Genomic DNA, 20,784 nt, shown 5'->3' with positions numbered 1-20,784 from the left:
TTCTTAACCCTAGGTAGTATTTCTGGGTTAGCGGAGTCTGTAACCTGAAGCGTATGTAACCTGAAGCATATGTAATCCAAGGTACCACTGTAGATCTCATTGGTTTCTTTGAGACATACTTAACCTCCCATTTAAATCAATGAAACACAAAACAACAGCATAATCTTATACATTGTTGGGGGGGGGGGAGCATAGCCCTCCAGATATTGTTGGACTGCCACCTGCATCAGCCCCAGCCAGCTCTGGCGGTGGTGAGAGATAATGGGAGCTGCAGTTCATCAGCATCTGGGGAGCCACAGATTCCCCATCCTTGCTATACATAGAACTGGTGCTTGTATGGAACTTTTCCTAATTGCCCAAAGAACTTCGTGCACATAATCTTAAGAACATTAGGAGAGCTCTGCTGGATCAGATCACATAACTATCTCTAGTACAACATCCTGTCTCCCACAGTGGCCAACAGAATACCCCTGGAAAGTCCATAAACAAGGCATGAGCACAATCGCCACCTCTTGCTTGTGTTCTCCAGTGACTGGAGAAGCAAAACTTCATCTGATCCTGGAGGTATTATGACCAGAGGCCATTGATAGTCATATCCTCCATGAATTTGTCTAATCCACTCTTAAAACCATCTACATTTGTGACCATCACCACAGCTACTTGTTAGGTAAGCCACTATTATCATCCTGATTTTACGGATGGTGGATTGAGGCTTTCCTAAGGCTATCTAATAAGCTTGCATGTGAGCTGAGATCTGAATGCAGGGCTTGGCAGCTGATATCCCACTCATATGCCTGGTGTTGTTGTTGTTAAGTCATTTAGTCATGTCCGACTCTTTGTGACCCCATGGACCAGAGCACGCCAGGCACTCCTGTTTTCCACTGCCTCCAGCAGTTTGGTCAAACTCATGTTGGTAGCTTCGAGAACACTGTCCAACCTGCTACACTGTGCTAATAATGCCATGTGTCATGTTCCATGTACGACACACTAACTTTTGCTCCTTTCCCAACATGAGATCACTGCATGGACATATCTGCTAGCACATTCTCGTGCTTCCACATTTCTGTCCCCTGACACTTCTAGTATCATGAATGCATCTTCCTACTTTTCTACATCTCTCATGATTTAGGCCTCAAATTTGCAACTAGTGAATTTCAGAAGCCCCATCATATGACTAAACCCAAGACCTCTGACCTAGATTTCGCCTCGATTTTACAAGATTGTGCACAGATTGCCTTTTAATCCCTCGTTGCCAACAAAGAAGAATTGCTGCTTATATCTTGTTGCTGCAAACCTATCTCTAAAGTCATGTCTGGAGATAATTCCTGGGGAGAACATCAGTCTACCCCTAGAGTATGGTTGGGTGAAATGAGAGCTGTGATGGTTGCCAGCCAGGTCGTCACCTGGTGATATTGCTTTTATCACTAAATACACCAGTATGGTTGGGCAGGGTGGCTGAAGCTACATTCTTCTCACTCATTGCTCCCCAGCAGCTGTGTCCCTCAGGACTTGTAACTTGGATCCATGGCAGGTATGGGAGGAGAATGAAGAAATGACATGGCATCTCTGTGTCCTTAGGATATCAATGCCAAAGGATGGGACTAGTTCTGAGCCGTCTTCAGCTTTTGCTGCTAATGAACAGAGCATGTGAAGAATAAAGATCTCGTTTTTGAGGGAGGGAGTGCAGCTCAATAGGAAACATCTGCTTTTCATGGAAAAGGTCCCATGTCCCATGTCCAATATCGTCAGATAGTACTGGAAAAGACTCTCTTCCTGAAACCCTGGAAAGCAACTGCCAGTCAGTGTAGACACTACTGAGATAGATGGATATAAGGCATCTGCCTGTTTTTTCAGAGGCTTTTGTAGAGTGCCTTTGAGTTTCTCTTGGCTGTAACACTTTACTGCCACCATGCTTGATTAAGAATCCCAATATTGCATATAGCTTTATCCTGCTCTGGGTGTATAATATTATTTATCTTTTTTTTTTTTTAAATAGATTGTTATTGATTTTACAACATATATTAAAACACAACAATTGACGACACATAAACAAACAAACAAACATGTAAACACATATAATTTCTTAACCTCTCTTTCTTGAACCTTGTTTCCACGACTTCCCCATACCTCCCTTTTCTGCATCCCTGTTTTAAACTTTTCCAGCAACCCCTAATTTCAGTACTTGTAATTCAGTTTCTAATCTTTTTCCTCTTACCCATATAATATTATTTATCTTATTAACTGTTACATTTATTGTTTGGAATCCATAGAATTCAAGCAAGATTTTAAACATGAGTTAAGAACCAGGTACAAGCGAAAACAAGATCTAATAAACGTAATTTCTACAGAACTCATCCAATGTAACTATAAAAAGGATAAATTCTCCCCACCCTACTAAAGTAAGGTTACCAGATTTCCCCGCTTCCCGGGGACAGTCCCCGGATTTATAGCTTTCTCAGCAATCACACGTACATAGCAAACAATAAGTGTCCCTGGATTAATTGAAAAAAATCTGGTAACCTTACACTAAAGAGCACCACAAACAAAGCTGCCATCAGATCCAATTTAAGAACCCTAAGCCTGGATGAACAGAAAGGTCTTAGCCTGGTGCTGGAAAGCTGACAGTGATGGTATCAGTCGTGTTTCCCTGGGAAGAGCGTTCCACTACAGTGGTACCTCGGGTTAAGAACTTAATTCGTTCCGGAGGTCCGTTCTTAACCTGAAACTGTTCTTAACCTGAGACACCACTTTAGCTAATGGGGCCTCCTGCTGCCACCATGCCGCCAGAGCACGATTTCTGTTCTCATCCTGAAGCAAAGTTCTTAACCCTAGGTACTATTTCTGGGTTAGCGGAGTCTGTAACCTGAAGCGTATGTAACCCGAGGTACCACTGTACTGGGGAGCTACCACTAGAAAACCCTCCACACCTCCCTTAGAGGAGGCACATGGAGAAGGGCTCCTGCTGATGAGTGTCTAGTGTTGTGTGGGTTAGACTACACATTTACACCAATTCTGTGATAATTTTCAAAATTCTAAATAGCAGCTGGGGGGAATCAAGATTGAGGGCAGGATTTAACTCTTTTATGTGCGTGCACACACACACACACACGCACACCATGGTCCCAAAAAAAATCTCCACCTAGGAAATTGTTCTAGGAAGGGAAATCCTATGAGTGCCAATGGAAGTTCCCCACTCCCCCCCCCAAGTGAATAGTAGCTTCAGAATAGTTGGTAACGCACCCCATGCTCACTGCAATCATGCAATTAATGTCACATCTAGTTTAGCCCTTTCACCAAGGCTCCCAACTCAATTGATCTGAAGCATTTTGGACTTAAGCTGATTTACTTCTCTTGGTTTTCTTCCCATATCTTGAACTCTGCCCTTTGGTCACTCCCCAGCCCATTGTTGTCCCTGTCAGCTTTGATTAGCCACTGACCTACACTTTGCTGGTGTTTGTGCAGTCCGGAGCATGCTGTTTGTTTTTTAAAATCTATCATGATTTTGCCTTCCTCCACGATGAGAAACTCTGCATTTCACTAATAGAGCTATAAAAATTAACTAACCTAACTTTTATTAGCTTGTTTGTTTCAACTACAAACGTGGTGGGACGAGGTGCACCCTTGACCTGACCCCTTTTTGTCACTCCAATCATGTGATCATGTAAACAGATGTCAGTACCAATGTCTAAATACCATTTAGGAAAAGGTATGGGGCAATGTTTTCTCTTTTTATGGGCCAATCTTTCTTGGGATTCATGGTCCTTCATGAAATGCCATTTGGCAAGATTTTATTTATGTATTAATCCGCTGTAGGGAATAGGTCCATCCTTTTGGTAGACTTCAACACCACCTAGGATGAAGATTGACATAAACCAAGGTCAGAGTGAATATTTGACTCACAGTGCAAGTCTAGTTTTCTCCTGGGTTCTCACAGGAAAGGACAAGTGTGGATACCAGCACATGGGACATGGTTAAGCTTCAGGACTTCCCTGAGACATCATGCCACTTGAGGCAAGATTTTGCTGCCCATCCCATGCCCAGATGTCAAGTGTCATTTGAATCTTATTTCAATGGTGGCTAGGAGATAGTGTCCTCTATCTCCTAGAGGACCTCTAGGAGGTCCTCTATTATATCTGTGGGCACCAGGCTATTTTCAAGGGTGCAGGCAAACCCTGCTCAGAGTGAAGTGCCTGGGGAACTCATGAGAAACAGCCAGGGAGTTGGCACCACTGTCCTGCCACAATTCCCCAGAATGTCCTACCCAAGGCAGCTGCCTCACTTTGCCTAATGGAAGTGTGCAGAAGCTTTGGCCCTCCAGATGTTACTGGGCTCTATCTCCCATCATCCCTGGCCATTGGTCATGCTTACTGGGGCTGATGGTAGTTGTAGTTCCGCAAGATCTGAAGGACCAAAGTTTCTCTACACCTAGCCTTAATGGTAGAGCCATCCCTGTTCAGTCTTGTTCGCCCCACCCCATACTTTGGGGAAGCTGTTGGCCTTTTAATTTTTCAAGGTGCCATATACACATGTGTGCATGTATCCATTCATTCATTTCCTTACTAAGTAAAAAAGGGAAAGAGAACTCTTCTTAAAGAGGGATAAAAATTCTAGGGCTAACCTGGAATGGCTCATCTCATACCTGTCAGCTGCCCCAGAAAAAAAAAAAACAGGACATCTTGGTTTTCCCCTCAAGAGCACAGTGGCCATTTTAGACATCTTGCTCTAGCACAATTTTGGGCCAAGATTTCACCCTGAAAAAAGCGTATTTTGTCCCATGCCCCCAAAAAGCACTTTTTCAGATCCACAATGTCACTCATGTCGCATGACTCATGCAGGATTTTGAACACCAGGAATATGTTGTCCCAGGTTTGGGCCATGTCAACTGGTTGGGTCAGAGCCACAGAAATAGCCACACTTGCAGCAGGAGAAATTAGGGGAACTTGCTTTGGGGGAAAAATTCATATTAGGCAAAATTGTATTCAGAAATGTGTGCATTCAAAGAAATTCACACTGAAATGCTAATTAAATTTCATGACAATTAAATATATATATATATATATATATATATATATATATATATATATATATATACCGGTATATATATATATATATATATATATATATATATATATATATATCACAAACTGATCTGGGAATGTGCAGGACTGATGACTGGAAATGTGAGAAACAGAAACAAACCAAATTTGACAGATTTGTCCCTCCCTATTCAAGACACTGCCTTGTCATGAGATAGATGGAGCATGGTTGCATTAGGATGGTTGAGGAGACACCCACTCACCTAGGTTGAAAGAACACCATCTGAACATTCAGACAGCATGTGAAGGGCACTCTACACATATGAGGAACTGTTCCACTGGGGGGGGCCTGCAAAGGGCTAGTGTTTCCGATGAGTAGGATCATTGTTTGAGATGCACACAGTTTTAACAGTTTTAATTTTCTATATACAATAGTTTTAATTTTCAGTTTTAATTTTCTATATACAATAAAATTCTACAGTTCACACTGTGCTCAGCATAGATTTACAAAATAATTTGTTAACATATTTTTTATTCACGGTGTTCTTGAATTACAAAAGAGGGTGCAATGTGTCTTTCCTCTTGTCCCCCCCCCCCCGACCATAGGGGTCTTAATTTGAAGTTGCAAATCCAGACTCTGATGTTCAAACAAATTGATCTATAGATATGGGTGGTTTTGCATCCTAGGTATATATGTGACTTCAAATGCCAATGCAAACGGCCCCATTACTTTTGTATTAATAACTGCCCCCCCCTTTCTCCCTCACTTGGCACAGCTGAATGTTTGTAGTTAGATGGCTTCTTTCCAGAGAGCAATGAGTGGGGTCAGATCAGCAACTAACTTTTTATTCACGAACATACCGGCTGACTGATGGAAATTTCTAACAGTCTTAAGACTTTAAGCTCTTGGTACAAGGGTTTACATCAGACCCTTCATGGAAGGGGAAAGCTAGCTAATCCTTGAACTGCTAAAACTTCCCACAAGAAAAGACAAACCACCACAGGATGGGGTTTGTGTATTGGATTTATTATACTCAATTTATTTATGAAGGATAATAGACCTTGATATCTTAGATCTCAAGGACCATCGTCAGGGGTGGGAGCTCCAGAATCAGTGATCTTTGGTTGGTATTCAGTGGATTGCCTCCAACTAAGTCTTACTCAGAGTAGACCCACTGATATTAACAGGCCTAAGTTAGTTGTCTATTGATTTCAAAACAGACTTCCTCTTTAGAGCAAAGAGGATTCAATTCAAGGTCTTCAGTCGTTATTGTCAACTTCACCATTAAAAATAAACAGCACATATTGGGTTGTTGTTGTTTTGGTAGGCTGGTTGGCTAGTTGTTTCTTAGAGCAATTCTAACTCTAGCCTGGGGTAGATCTGAGCTCTGGAGCCACTGGCTGATCCAAAGCCCAGCTGCCTCCTAAGGAGAACAGAAGCAAGGGTGGGAATGACTCTCTCTCTCTCTCTCTCACTCTCTCTCTCTCTCTCTCTCTCTCTCTCTCTCTGCAGCACCAGCAAATCAGGCACTCCTTTTGCATCCAGATTCAGTCAGCAGGCTCCAAAGCATGCCATTCCTTTGGAACAGAAGCTTTCAAGCTACTGAACAGGATATATTGATTTTATCCAATAATGCATGAGATTTGAAAGCTTGCTGTGGGCAGGGAAGTTGCGGCTGCTTCTTTCAAGCATTGCTCTTTAAATGGAGAAGTCAAACGAGCAGTAAGCCCAACTCAGAGCACTTGAAATGACTCCCAGCATTTCTATTCATCCATACAATAATCTCTTGAAGTCTAGGGGTTTCCAAGCAACCTTGACAACGCCAGTGCATGTCTGCATGAAGCCTCTCTGCCATTGTGCTTAACTTGGCTTTCTTTCCCCCTCTTTAATTACGAATGGGAGAAGCGTCCGGCAGGAGTGTTCAAACATGTCCTTGTTAAAATAGTCAATAAAGGGTGCTGAGATTTGCGGTGCACCATATATACCATTACTCAAGAATATACATTATAGGGTACAATTTTTCGCTACAAGGCACAGCCTTCTCTTTACCACAAAATGATAACTTAACGTAAAGGTTAATTGGAAGGTCTGAAATACAGATCTAATCGATAATTGGACAGGCTGCCCAGACATTTGTCATTGTTAACAAATACACACAGAATAATTACACTTTAAAATTCTGTGGTGCTCTATTCTTTGTCATTTCCCTGTGCAAAAATAACCTCCAAAGTGTAAAAAAAAACCCACCACTTGGAAAATCCCCTATTTGTCATCATATGGGGTTTAAGATACAATTGTATATAATCTTTCGTAGGCTGAAAAATTCAAAGTCTTCACAGGAAGGTTGACTTCATAGAACCATCTAATTTGTGACACCTTAATTCTCATTGAATAGATTTCCCCCCCTGTAAGTCTTAGGGGGTGAAAAATATTGCCCCCCCTTCCTCAAAGCTTTTTGTTTGTTCGTTTTCACTCAGACTAGGCCTCATTTACTGCCGGATTTGCGCTGGATCCTTCTGGAGTACCTCAGAGTTGTTAAGCGACAATCTAAAAGCCGATTTAGGATTAGGATAGCTTAACCAGGTGAACTGGGGGCTTCGCTTTGATTGGGTAGGAAAGCTAGCGCTGTGCTTGGTAGTCCATCTTATGATACCGAAAGGCTTTATCAACATCCTGAGAGGAGTGCATTCAGAATAGGTGGCAATGAGAATCTCACTAATCAGCGAAGGATTATCTGGGGCTCAGAGCTATACTGCTTCTAATTCCTTCTTCATGACGCTGTTCATGCACTGCAAAATGATCTAGTGCAACACCACCAGTATAAATATTAGATGAGCCTCTTCAGTCTCTTAATTAGCACTTTCCGAGGGAACTGGGTGTTGAGCAGTCAGAAGTAATCAGTTGTGAAATAATACAGGTTGGGTGGGGGGGAGAGGACGGAAAGCCAAAATTACAGCAGGATTTAAAACAGGATTTACGGACCTCGACACAGGGTTGTGCACTGTACTTTTCTCATCTGCTCTTTCCTATTTCTGAAGTTAAGTTCACTCTAGGCTTGGTCTCATAGCCTCACGTTAAACCGCACCAGTTTGTCAAAGGCGCTGCTATCAAATCGACATGTTAGTTTTGGGGCTTCTGTAAATGTTTCCTGCTCATCCTGGAGTGAACACTCCTGTGGGAAACAGGGAAACATTAGGCGAGTAAAATGTCAGATTCTGGCTGCATAATCTTCCAGGATTTTTAGCATACATTCCCTAACAGGAGGAACTTAAGCATCAGGAAGAACTTTCTGACTGTAGGAGCCATTTGACAGTGGAATGGATTCCCTCAGGAGGTTGTGGACTCTCCTTCCTTGGAGGTTTTTAAGCAGAGGATGGGTAGCCATCTGTTACGGATGCTTTGGTTGAGATTTCTGCATTGCAGGCGGTGGGACTAAATGACCCTCATGGTCCCTTCCAACTCTACACTTCTATGATTCTATTGTGCAAGATTGTGGAATAATGTAAAACATTCTTCATAGTGTTTTAACATTCAACCCTTTTTCACAGGGAACTCTAGGAATTCATAGAATCATAAAATCTTGAGTTGGAAGGGACCAAAGGGTCATCTAGTCCAATCCCCTGCAATGCTGAATTATAGCTCTGGGAGAGGCTCTCAGCACCCTGAACAAACTACAGCTCCCAGAATTCTTGGTGAGAAGCCATGACTATTTAAAGTGACATCACAGTGTTTTAAATGAATGGTGTCAATGTGGCCCCAGTTAAAAAACATCTGCTGTGTTTAGGATCAGAGTCTGAACATCAAATTAAATGTCCTTAGAATATCATTATTTTCAATCCCATTTTGCCCTTCACGTATTTAAATACAATGTAAAACCACTCTTCTATAGAGCTCCAAGAGAAGTGTATACAAAATTAACTTGTGGCTTTTCTCCCACACAGAGTTGTATTTGAATTGTCAACACTGTTGTTTCTTTTGCTCAGGAAAACAAGCGTCTTCTTCACCAACGTGTTTCACTGCACACATTGTCAAAATGACAGAACAAGATAGCTTTAATTAGTTAACATCCAATTAGGTCCAGAATCTGGAAGACCACCAACAGCGTGGAACCACACTTGCTTTCTCTGTTGTTTTAGATCTTACAGCCCCTCCTGCTCTCACCTTTCATGCCTCTGTGAACATGACGCTGACATACAATCACGCCTACAAACAACTGAATTCTGAAACTACTTCTCCCACCAAATTAGAGCATGTCTGCATTTGACCTCCCTCTCCTCATTTTGCCACTATAGAATAAAATGATCCCGACTGTAAAAGCTGATTTCAGAATAGATCTCCACACATTTTATTTCCTGAAGCACACACTAGTAAGGTAATTTGGGGACTAGAGTACAAATGATTCTGACTTTGGGTATGTCCACATTTTCAGCTCAGAGTGACTTGAAGTCTGTTTTTCCAGCTGTTCTTCAAAACGCCAGTGGTAGACCTTGGGCTTTCAAATTTCAGTGGCACCCTGCATGATGCCAAAATTCATTCCTTCCCCACCTCTCACCTTCTGTTCTCCATCATTGTTGTGGTGCCCCCTGTAGCGCCCTCCCAGCTCAGCTCCCAGTGCAGGTAAACCAGTCACGCTCCCCTAAATCTGCGCCTGAAAATGCTTTCTACCTGAGATGTTAACATCACCAAAGGTCCCATATTGCTGATCAGGATATGATTTGTTTCAATATGTGGTCACACCAGGGAATGTTATGGGGAGGTAATGTTTTTACCCCATCCGTAGTTGACACACATTTGTACCATCAGTCTCATCTGCACACACTCAAAGTTTTGACAGTAAGAGCGGATGTGGCATTGCTGAGAAATACTAGTGGGTGTCAAGTGCATATCTGAACATGCATATTCTGACCACTCTGGATGCTTGCACTCTGAAGACGCTATTTTGAATTGGGTCCTTTTCACTCCTATGATGATATCACTACTGCAAGAACACCCACAGCAGCAGAGGTGGCTTTGGCAAAGGTGTTCAGACTTGTATTGGCTTGTGGATTCCAATTGCTGTGAAGCTGCTTTGAGAAGAAGAAGAAAATCCTTCAAATGTTTTTGTTTTTCTTCAGAAAGAAACAGGATGACCATGCAGAACACCATAGGATGTGAACATCATGGGATCACGGATTTGAAATACAGCACTGGAAAATGTGATAAGTGTACATTAAATGTAAGTGTAAACATACTATTATATTCCAGTTCCCAAATTTAGTAAACAGAAGTTTCCATTTCTTTCAGTGGTATTTACTTCTAAATAGTTTCCACAATGCATAGGTCTACATTCCCACGAAGTCCCCAGCACACAGGCCTCTAGCTATGGAATAGACATTCCCCACTATTTTAGCTTAAAGGGACGCGAGTGGCGCTGTGGTCTAAACCACAGAGCCTAGGGCTTGCCAGTTGGAAGGTTGGCAGTTCGAATACCCGCGACAGGGTGAGCTCCTGTTGTTCGGTCCCAGCTCCTGCCCACCTAGCAGTTCAAAAGCACATCAAGTGCAAGTAGATAAATAAGTACCACTCTGGCGGGAAGGTAAATGGCATTTCCGTGTGCTGCTCTGGTTCGCCAGAAGCAGCTTAGTCATGTTGACCACATGACTTGGAAGCTGTCTGTGGATAAACGCCGGCTCCCTCGGCCTATAGAGCGAGATGAGCATGCAACCCCAGAGTCATCCGCAACTGGACTTAACTGTCGGGGTACCTTTATCTTTACCTTTTACTATTTTAGCACTGGGTTCAGATCTAGATAATAAATGCAAGGCTGTATACTTTTGTTTCTGTTTTTAAATTTAAGCTATTGTGTTGTTATATTTGTGACTTTGTTGTTTGATGTTAGTAACAGTAAGTACTCTCACTCTAGAAAGGCAGGGCAGTAATTATTATGATAGCAGATAATAAATAAAGCTGTAAGCCTAACCATGCCTACTCAGAAGTAAGTCTCATTGAACTCTATGACGTTTTAAGTGAAGATAGGACTGTAGTCTTTCCATCTCTAGCTAATACTTCCAAAACAATACACATGTGTTGGTTTTATCAATTTAAACAAATTTTGGAGGAACAAAATGAGGAAAATGCAGTTATAAGTTATTGTATAAACGTGCACTATTTAATCTTAGAGTATGACTGGAAAATTGTATTTAAAATGGTAATGTCATTTGTTCTCTTGCTGCCTGTATGAAAAGCCTTTGCTCATTCAAGTGGGCTTGCCATGCTTTCATGGGGGGGGGGGAGAGAAAGGGAAGAAAGCAAATAGCTTAGAAGTCATATGTCTCATATCTAGTGCTACTTTCAGACCCAGAAAAGGGACGGCGTTTAATCTCACCACCCTCAACATATTTCCAGGTAGGCTTCAGATACCACGTCGGATGGGCTTCCATTTCTATCACTCCCTTAATGATGAATGAAATTCTCCATCTAAACAAATAAGCACTTCAGAGACTTCCCCTTGACAGGGCTGTTAATCCTAAGAGTCTGTCTTATCGCTGTACGATTCAAGGGTTGAAGATGTACAGTATCCCCGCACCGCCTGGCTCTTACACAGCTATGCATAAATGCTGACACATATAACAAGCAAACTTCTGTTCGGGTGGGTGCTTCTGTTCCACTGCTTGTATAGGCACAAACACTTTTTATCAGTCTCACAGAGCTGTGGCCCTCTTCATAATTTGGCCTTGTGGTTTAGACCAATTAGACCACCTCAAGTATTTTGTTGACTGATTTTCCTTCAGATAAACTATTTGATTGGCTTTAGTGGAATACATTCCCCCCCCCTCCTTCTCTCTCCCCAACCTCTTTAAGCATTGGCGCTATCCCCTAGAGGTCCCGTGCAGGGACGGGGGGTGAAATTCATTCACATTTTCATGTGAGCTTACTGAATTCACACTTCCTGAACCAAAACACAGCTAGCCTTCAATATCTGAAGCAAAAATTTACATGTCTCCAAGTTTTGCAATGCAGTTATCCATCCAAAGAACATCTAGGAAATGTAAATGTGAGTGGACAATGCATACAGATGTGCATACTTTAGTGAAAATAATGTACAAAAAAAGAATTCTACTACAGGAAACTTGCTTGCAAAAATCCAGTGAAGCTGAATGTTGCAAAATTGGAATATTCAGGACAAATAAAAGATTGCTTCAAACCCCAGAGGCTGTGGCACAACCCAACTTAGGGCCTTTCCCCCAGTCCAAATTAGCAAATAAGTACAACACTGGAAGCAGAAGCAAAGCCTTTTACCTCCAACAATGTTCTTCTACCCTTGTTGTCATCTACAGCAAAACTAACCCCATCATTTGCCACTGTCTTTATGTCGGATTAGTGTATCATGCTGTAAGTACTCAATGGAACTAGCAGGAATGCAGCACTCCAAATTATGTTGTCTAGGGTGGGGTGGCCCAAACTATACATTGTTAACAGACAAGGCAGCCTGTCAGATGACTCCTGTGCCAAACTTCTGATGAAAATCACAGAACACTACCAAATATTGGGGAACAAAAGGGCATTTTTTCTGTTGTTGTTTTTCATCCCACGTCTATGGAGGGCATATGCAATATGAGCTACTGTTTGAAAAGCAGAACATCATGTGTTCCCAGTTTATAAATTATAAAATATTCAAAAGCACAAGCTCACTCCTAGGAATTGGTTACACTCCACGGTATCAGGAGCTGTTTTGTACTCTTTTATCTCTTCTGTGGGATGCCTCCTCCTCCTTCTCCTATCCAGGCTGCTCTTAACAGCATTACTGCAAAGAAAATAGATATTTGCATGCCCCGAGATCTGGAAAGATTTGGAAGAAAATAACATTGCCCCCCAAAAAGAATAAATAAGGAATGTGATTTGGATTGATCCATTCATTACTTTCAATCTTGTTCATCATCAAGATGCTTATCACAGATCACTAGCCTTATTAAGGTGTCTTCGCAATTATACTATAGTCACTTCTATTCCAGGCTCTCAAAGCTTTTCTCAAATGTTGACTAAGCCTGACAACTATTGTCAATAACAACAACAGCAACAACAACAGCAACCTTCTTTGGCACTGGTGGAGATATAGAAATGAATATGGTGGCTTGGTTCAGGGACGGCTAAGAGGTGACTGCATCCTTCTTTAGTTGCCAGTTTGTCTGCCCCATAACCCTCACCCTCTCTTTCCTTACCCTTTGTTACACCATGGAAGGAGCAGCTTCCTACCTGACAGGCCAGCAAGAAATACAAGCTGATCTATCCTATCCCACCAGAAGGGGTGTCTGCCAGGTGGAAAGCAATGAATGGCCACCAACTTGGATGGCTTTGAATGAGGATTAGGCAGATACATAGACAACAAGGCTATCATTGGCTACTATATCCTAACTCACTGGATCCTAACTTGCTCATCCCTGCAGAACTTGGGTTCAGATTGCTCCCAAAGTGAGAAGCAGTGCCTTATATATGTGTGCTGCTCTTAGACCAGCCTGCCTGCCCCCAAGCCTAGAGAAGTAGTTCTGGATGATCTGAAGTAGCATGCAAAGTACTGCTGCTTCTTTGACAAGCAGTCATTCTTCATGCTGGGGAATGGGATACAGCATTTTTCAATACAATACTCCCATTTCCTATCAGAAGAGATATTCTGCAGTCCGCTCTGTTCTTCAGCCTGGGGAGGGGCCCACTGTGTTCAGCCAAGCTGTTTCATGGAGGAATTATGCCACTGCCCAGAGTTCTAGTTTGCCTAAATAGGCTGAAGAAGTAGGCTTCGTTCCAGACTTCTGTATAGTGCTTTCTTCTGCCATTGTCAACACCAGTGAAGGGCACTGCTTCCAACATTGAGGCAGATGTGTTTCGGTACAAAAACAGCACCTACAATCTAAAGTATTTTGTTTGCAATGTCGTATCTCAGCTGACTTTATAGCCCCTTATCACCTCGTTAAGCAAAGAGCTGAGTATTTGCTATATCCACAAAGCAGAATTTTCAAATCCATTGATCAAAATGAACCGCAAATGTTTCTGAAAGGGCTTTATGCCAATACAAATCTACTTTGCTTAGAGTCGTTACCTTGCACTTTCCCGGCACATGCATTTTTCTCAATTGCTCTTCTTTAGTCTATATGCATCTGTTGACTGGGATATTTATCTAAAGGGCACACAATGCCATCTTGGGCAGCACTATCATGTGTGATGTAACCACTGCACACAGAGACTGATCTTTATGTTTCCCTACGCAGGTTATCTTGGAAGCGGCATCATTTGTTGAATTGCAGCCTGAACTTTGCAATAATTAACGATCTTATTATTTCAGAGGTTAGATTTTTCTGTATTTGAATGGGTTGACCTTTTGCATGGAACTGGTCAGGGTAAAATGTAACCCGTGTTAACAACTATTCTATAATCATACTGTGCTGTGCAGAAAATCATAGCTTTAATTGAACTCTATCCTAAATCAAATGGGACGCAGGTGGCGCTGTGGGTTAAACCACAGAGCCTAGGACTTGCCGATCAGAAGGTCGGCGGTTCGAATCCCCACGACGGGGTGAGCTCCCATTGCTCAGTCCCTGCTCCTGCCAACCTAGCAGTTCAAAAGCACGTCAAAGTGCAAGTAGATAAATAGATACCACTCTGGCGGGAAGGTAAACGGCGTTTCCGTGCGCTGCTCTGGTTTGCCAGAAGTGGCTTAGTCCTGCTGGAAGCTGTACACCCACTCCCTTGGCCAGTAAAGCGAGATGAGCACCGCAACCCCAGAGTCAGCCACGACTGGACCTAATGGTCAGGCATCCCTTTACCTTTACCTAAATCAATCTTTTAAAAAAGTGAATGGGAGACAGCATAAGAACATAAGAAGAGCCTGTTAGATCAGGCCCATCAAGTCCAGCATCCTGTCTCACAGTGGCCAACCAGATGCCTGTGGAAACCCACCAAACAGGACCTGAGGACAAGCATACTTTCCCCTCCTGTGGCTTCCAGAAACTCCAGCCATGAAGGCCGAGCATGACCATCACAGCTAGTACCCATGCATAGCTGTATAGCTGTATCATCCATGAATTTGCCAGTCCTCTTTTCAATCCCTTCAAGTTGGTGGCCATCACTGCCTCCTGTGGGACTGAGTTCCAAAGTTTGACTATGTGCTGTGTGAAGAAGTACTTTCTTTTGTAAGTCCCGCATCTTCCAACATTCAGCTTCATTGGATGTTCATGAGTTAGTGTCTGCTGGTCAAAATGTCCCGAGGGCAGGGCTTTTTTCAGCTGGAACTTACTGGAACTCAGTTCTGGCACCTCTCAAGTGGATGCCATTGCCATTCTAAGAGAACAAGGGAGCTGTGTTCTGGCACCTCTTTTCCTGGAAAAATAGCACTGCCTGACAGGAACTTGAATATATTCCCCTATTACCAGCAGACACAAGTCCCTGGTGCAGAAAGAACCTTCCCATCTCACTTGAGAGACAATGGACAAGTCCCTCCTTTCAACATGATGAAGAATGGTTGCCAGTTGGTGAGGATAACTGCCTTGGACCACTGAGTCATCTAGCTCAGTGTTGTTTGCAGTGCACTGACCGGCAGTTGTTTTCTAGGTTTTCGGACAAGGGCTATTCCCAGCTCTAGCTGGAGATGCTAGGGATCAACCATGAGGCCACCTGCGTGCAAAGCATGGGAGAGAGGTCGCTGCACCCCATTGGTTATACATCTACATCACATCTGTAGCTGATTTCGAGAATCAAAATGGTAGCTGTGGTTCTCATTGTACGTTGTCAGGGCTGCAGCACCGGCATAGACTGGAGCTGTAGGCCCATTACAAAGAATCCCAAGCTGAAATACCCAAGAAAACAAAACGACACCATTTGAAATAAATTAACTTTTCCACCATCTGTATCCATTTCTGCCAGATCCACTGGGGACACAAGCCTGTATCTGCATTGATTGGATGAATTTCAAAGACCTTTTACCTGCTCTCTGTTTGTGCTGCTTCTCATATCTTTATGACATGAAATGAACTACTTGGCGCCACATTGCTGTTATCCATTAACCGTTCCTGTTTTCCTAATCATCTCAGACTCCATCTTTCTCTGTCCTATCTGTTATTGTCTTCTGAAGAGGGATGCAATGTTCCTTTAGCTGGGTCTGGTTTGCATGACATGATTTGTGTATCTGCCTACCAGAGTTTCTTCTGCGGAGCCCTGTATATTATCTTCTTTCCCCATTCTCTACCCCACCCCCGGCTTCTCCGTAACCAGGCGAAGAGGGTCATACATCTGTAAAATGACAGCAGTTATGAAAAATGGGGGCTTGGTACACATGGCTCTCATCACACAGAGACTCATCTTCCACACCACAGACAATACTTGTTTCCTTGAGAGGCAGACTGCAGTTAAAAACAGACAAAACACCTAATAAATTGCTTGGCCCATCAATTTAGCAATTTAGCAACTCATCAAAAACAATGCTGGAGATCAACAGGCAAATCAGAATTGTAGGGAGGTTCCCTCTGCTCCCTAGAAGGTGAGACATAGAAAATATGTAATTTACCATCTCTTTTTTCTGTGATGCTCAGTATTTAAAGGGGACAGTAAGTTTCCATATAATCAAAGGGAAACCATGCAAAGGCTCTTCCTAGGACTGAAAGATCTAAAAGGAACTTCCTGCCTTAACTCTGTTCACACCATAAAGCATATGTGTTTCCCCAAAATCATGGGAACTGTAGTTTGTTAAGGACACTGGGAACTGCAGTTCTGTGATGGAAAACTACAGCTCCCAACGTTCTTTAAATATATGGTATGTACACAGCCATAGTATCACACATAACCCAGCCCAGCCCATCAGCAGGGCTTGGATTTGTTCATTTCCCCCCACCCTTTCTCCAAGGTGCTTTCAGTTCTTAGAACTTTCCCATTTTAATCTCACAACAACCCTGAGAGGTAGATTAGACTGAAAGACAAAAACTGGCCCAAGTTCAGTGTGCAATTTGAAGTGAACTGAGGGGAAATTTGAACCAAGGGCCTGATACAGTAGTACCTCGGGTTACATACGCTTCAGGTCACAGATTCCGCTAACCCAGAAATAGTACCTTGGGTTAAGAACTTTGCTTCAGGATGAGAACAGAAATCGTGCTCCAGCAGCACGGCGGCAGCGGCAGGCCCCATTAGCTAAAGTGGTGCTTCAGGTTAAGAACAGTTTCAGGTTAAGAACAGACCTCAAGAACGAATTAAGTTCTTAACCCGAGGTACCACTGTACTACACTCTTACCCAGGGGTGTAGCCAGTGCTCAAGACTGATGGGAGTTGTAGTCAATGTTATCTGAACGGTACTATGTTGGCCACCCCGTGGTAACTACTTCAACACTGGCTTTATAGTCTCACACTGGAAGCTAAAGTGGGGAGCTGACATTTTTCATTGTTTAGAAGCTTGTGTTAACTTCCCTCCCCATCCCATTCCTCAGACTCCAGTTCTGATGGATGGATCCTCCTCAGCCTAAAGGAAATTACAAAATCAGGTACAGCATTCTATTTAATTGCTATTTTAATCATTTTAAGGATAATTACAAATGATGAATTCTCAATAAACTGCAATCTAATCTCACACTAAGGAATTGGGTGGGGAATTAGGGATGCTGGAGGATTCCATTTGAAATGGAAATGAGAGCAGAAAGTCCTGCATTTCAAATGTTCATCAGAGGTCATGAATGGAAATCATACAAGCAAATACCATCACTATTGGCAGTATTGCATAACTGCCAAATATATGCAAATAAGGATTTAATTTACTGTATTGTTTTTGATGTTTGACTTACACTGAAATGCATTGAAATTAATAGTGCAATTAATTTCATAAGTTTTGCACAAAGTAGATAATAAGAGCAACAACATATGTTTTAGCAGAAGCGGAACTGCAGCAGAATGGAAACAGCAGCGAGTGAGACAAACCCAGCATTGGATGTGCCTTGCTAAACAGATCTAGGAATATAGGGTCAATAATAAATGTGAATATACAGAAGTGGAGACAGAAAAAATCCAGCCCAGATACTCTTACATGCTTAAATGTGTGACAGTGAAGAACTTGGAGAATCAGGCACAAGTGCACCACAGTGTGTTTTGACATGGAAGTGAAGGCAAGGGAGCAAGCAACTGAGAGATGCAGTCTTTGCAAATGAGATCTCCTCTCTTCCATCTTAGCTTTGCTAGTCTTAACCACAAACCAGGTTTCATAGAACCAGAAACGCTTGGAGCAAAACAAATTAGATATGATACAGGCAGCCATATAGCCATATTTGTTCACACACCTGCCCTGGTCACATCTTTAGAAATGACCTGATAGGTTCTATTTTTTATGACCAAAATATGCCAGTTAGTGAGGGAAGTGTAATTCTTCCCCAACTTTCTTCCCCATCTTTCATCAATTACCGTATTTTTCGCCCTATAGGATGCACTTTTTCCCCTCCAAAAATGAAGGGGAAATGTGTGTGCGTCCTATGGGGTGAATGCAGGCTTCAGGAAGCTATCCGCAAGCCCTCGGAGCCCGGCAGGAGTTCCCGCCATGCTTCCTAGGCTTGCGGATAGCAGCCTGCATCCCGAAGCCTGGGGCGCGCTGAGCTTGCACATAGCAGCCTGTTCTGGGGGCTGGGGTCGGGGGAAGCTTCCCCCGCCCCAGCCCCGCACCTGGGGGGGGAATAAAAAAAATTCTTTATCCCCCCCCAAAAAAAACTAGGTGCACCCTATGGGCCGGTGCGCCCTATAGGGCGAAAAATACGGTATTTTCTCACCAGCTCAGCTCACTTCTAAAATCAGGCTAGGAGAACAGTGAATGTATAATTGTAATTAGCTCTAATATATTTTTTCTAGAAACAGAAGAATATAAATATTTTTATAAATAAATAAATAAACATGGTTTCAAAAGGATCAGCTGAAAATCCTGCCCTTCAGTATATTCAAAATGGACATGTACACATACCCAAGTTTGGTTTTCAAATGTTTTGAACAGGTCCTGTCACCTTTCACATTGCCCTTCTTCAGAGATTTATGCATTGCTGTTGAGTGACCTCCTGTGGCAGAAGCTTGGATATACTTCAGAGGCAACAGCATTATTCATTTTTCTCCAAATATGCAGAGGTATTTTCTGGGAAATAGGGCTCAACATGGAAAACTGGGATTCTGCAAACGAATCAGAGTGCAGATGAAACAAATTCATGCCCTTGCTGCCATATTCACTTCAAATCTTCTCAGCACACTGAACTGTACTATCTCACCCTATTATAGCAAGAATCAACAGTTTACAATTTTTGTCCTCGTGAAAATTTGCTAGCATTTTACTGTAGTGTGAAATTTGCAATTTTGCCTAATAAGCACAAAGCAAAGCAATTTCTCCTAATAATATGGATTTTTAATGCACACGTTTTTGTACACATTGCTTTGCTAGAGAAATGCATATCAAAATCTGTAGAAGTGTGAATTCTGATGGATGGCTGCGTTTCAGTTCTCATAGTGTTCCAGAAAGGTTGAATTGGGTAAATTCAGCTTTCAGTGTGAACTGAATTCAATTTCTCCCCCAACCTTGCTCCTGAGTAAACATCTATGGGACCTGGTCTGTTCATTCCATTACCTTCAGTAGTTTTCAAACAATCTAATCATGCCCAGGATACAGACCTTTATACCGAAAAATTCATTTTAAAACACCTAAGATGTGAAATGACATGTTTTTGGCTTCTGAATTCATAAAATCTTTGAGCTGACCCCCCCCCCCAATCCCATCAACCACACTTTTAGAAGCAGAGAATTGTACTCGCTGTTCACACTTAACAGTGTGCATATGGTACCAACTATATTCTTCCCACTATCCTTAATAATTCTAATTGTGTGTTAATGAAACTGATTTTAAATTTCCCATGTTATACACACCAATAAACAGATACTATTTTAGGCTCCAATCCTTACCCTACTTACCTGGGAATAAGACCCATTGAATTCAGTAGGACACAGTATTACAGCCTAATTTCACATTCATAATGGTTGGTTCTCTTCCCTAATGTCATTCTAGATTTCTTTTTTTAGAAGAAGTGTTTATTTTGACTCTGAGGCTGTGCCCACATTAGCAGCTTAAAACATATCTAGTTCTTTTTCTCATTGTGGATAGAAGTTTGGGAAATAATAGGATAGATATAAAAAGGTAAAGGGACCCCTGACCATTAGGTCCAGTCGTGACCCACTCTGGGGTTGCAGCGCTCATCTCGCTTTACTGGCCGAGGGAGCCAGCGTACAGCTTCCGGGTCATGTGGCCAGCATGACTAAGCCACTTCTGGCAAACCAGAGCAGCGCACAGAAACGCCGTTTACCTTCCCGCCGGAGCGGTACCTATTTATGTACTTGCACTTTTATGTGCTTTCGAACTGCTAGGTGGGCAGGAGCAGGGACTGACCAAGGGGAGCTCACCCCATCATGGGGATTCGAACCGCCAACCTTCTGATTGGCAAGTCGTAGGCTCTGTGGTTTAACCCACAGCGCCACCCGCGTGTCACACCGCTTCCAAAACCAGCAGTGGCAGCATGCTTCAGGCAGAGTAAACAGGCCTGTTTCTCTTTCAAGAAACAATCTAAGATGGTTGGCCATTTATTTAAAACTGAGTGATGAACAGGAAAACTCGGGGATAGATGATCATGCAATATCTTCCAAAAGGAGGCAACTCAGGGGGGCGAAGGCCGTGCTTTCCTTGCACGCGTGCTGAAAGAAAACTTCATATGAGATGTTAGCACATAA

The 20,784-nt window shown here is 42.6% G+C and overlaps 1 long non-coding RNA gene across 3 annotated transcripts in view; it reads left to right on the top strand.

The window, feature by feature from the left end:
• The window catches only part of LOC310742553, a 44,153-nt gene extending 28,086 nt beyond the window's left edge, over positions 1–16,067 (top strand). Inside the window, exons 3-7 of one of the 3 annotated variants that reach the window (XR_014538544.1) lie at positions 6,550–6,759; positions 10,152–10,252; positions 11,372–11,421; positions 14,277–14,352; positions 15,928–16,067. This is a non-coding gene — a long non-coding RNA (uncharacterized lncRNA). The remainder of the gene's footprint in view (positions 1–6,549; positions 6,760–10,151; positions 10,253–11,371; positions 11,422–14,276; positions 14,353–15,927) is intronic. The other 2 variants (XR_014538545.1, XR_014538546.1) reach the window with 2 other exon arrangements.
• Positions 16,068–20,784: the final 4,717 nt, after the last annotated feature.

Source organism: Podarcis filfolensis (assembly GCF_964270895.1).
Source record: "Podarcis filfolensis genome assembly, chromosome: 9".
NCBI lineage: Eukaryota > Metazoa > Chordata > Lepidosauria > Squamata > Lacertidae > Podarcis > Podarcis filfolensis.
Note: the sequence above shows the minus strand (reverse complement) of the source record. Positions and strands in the feature narration are given on the sequence as shown.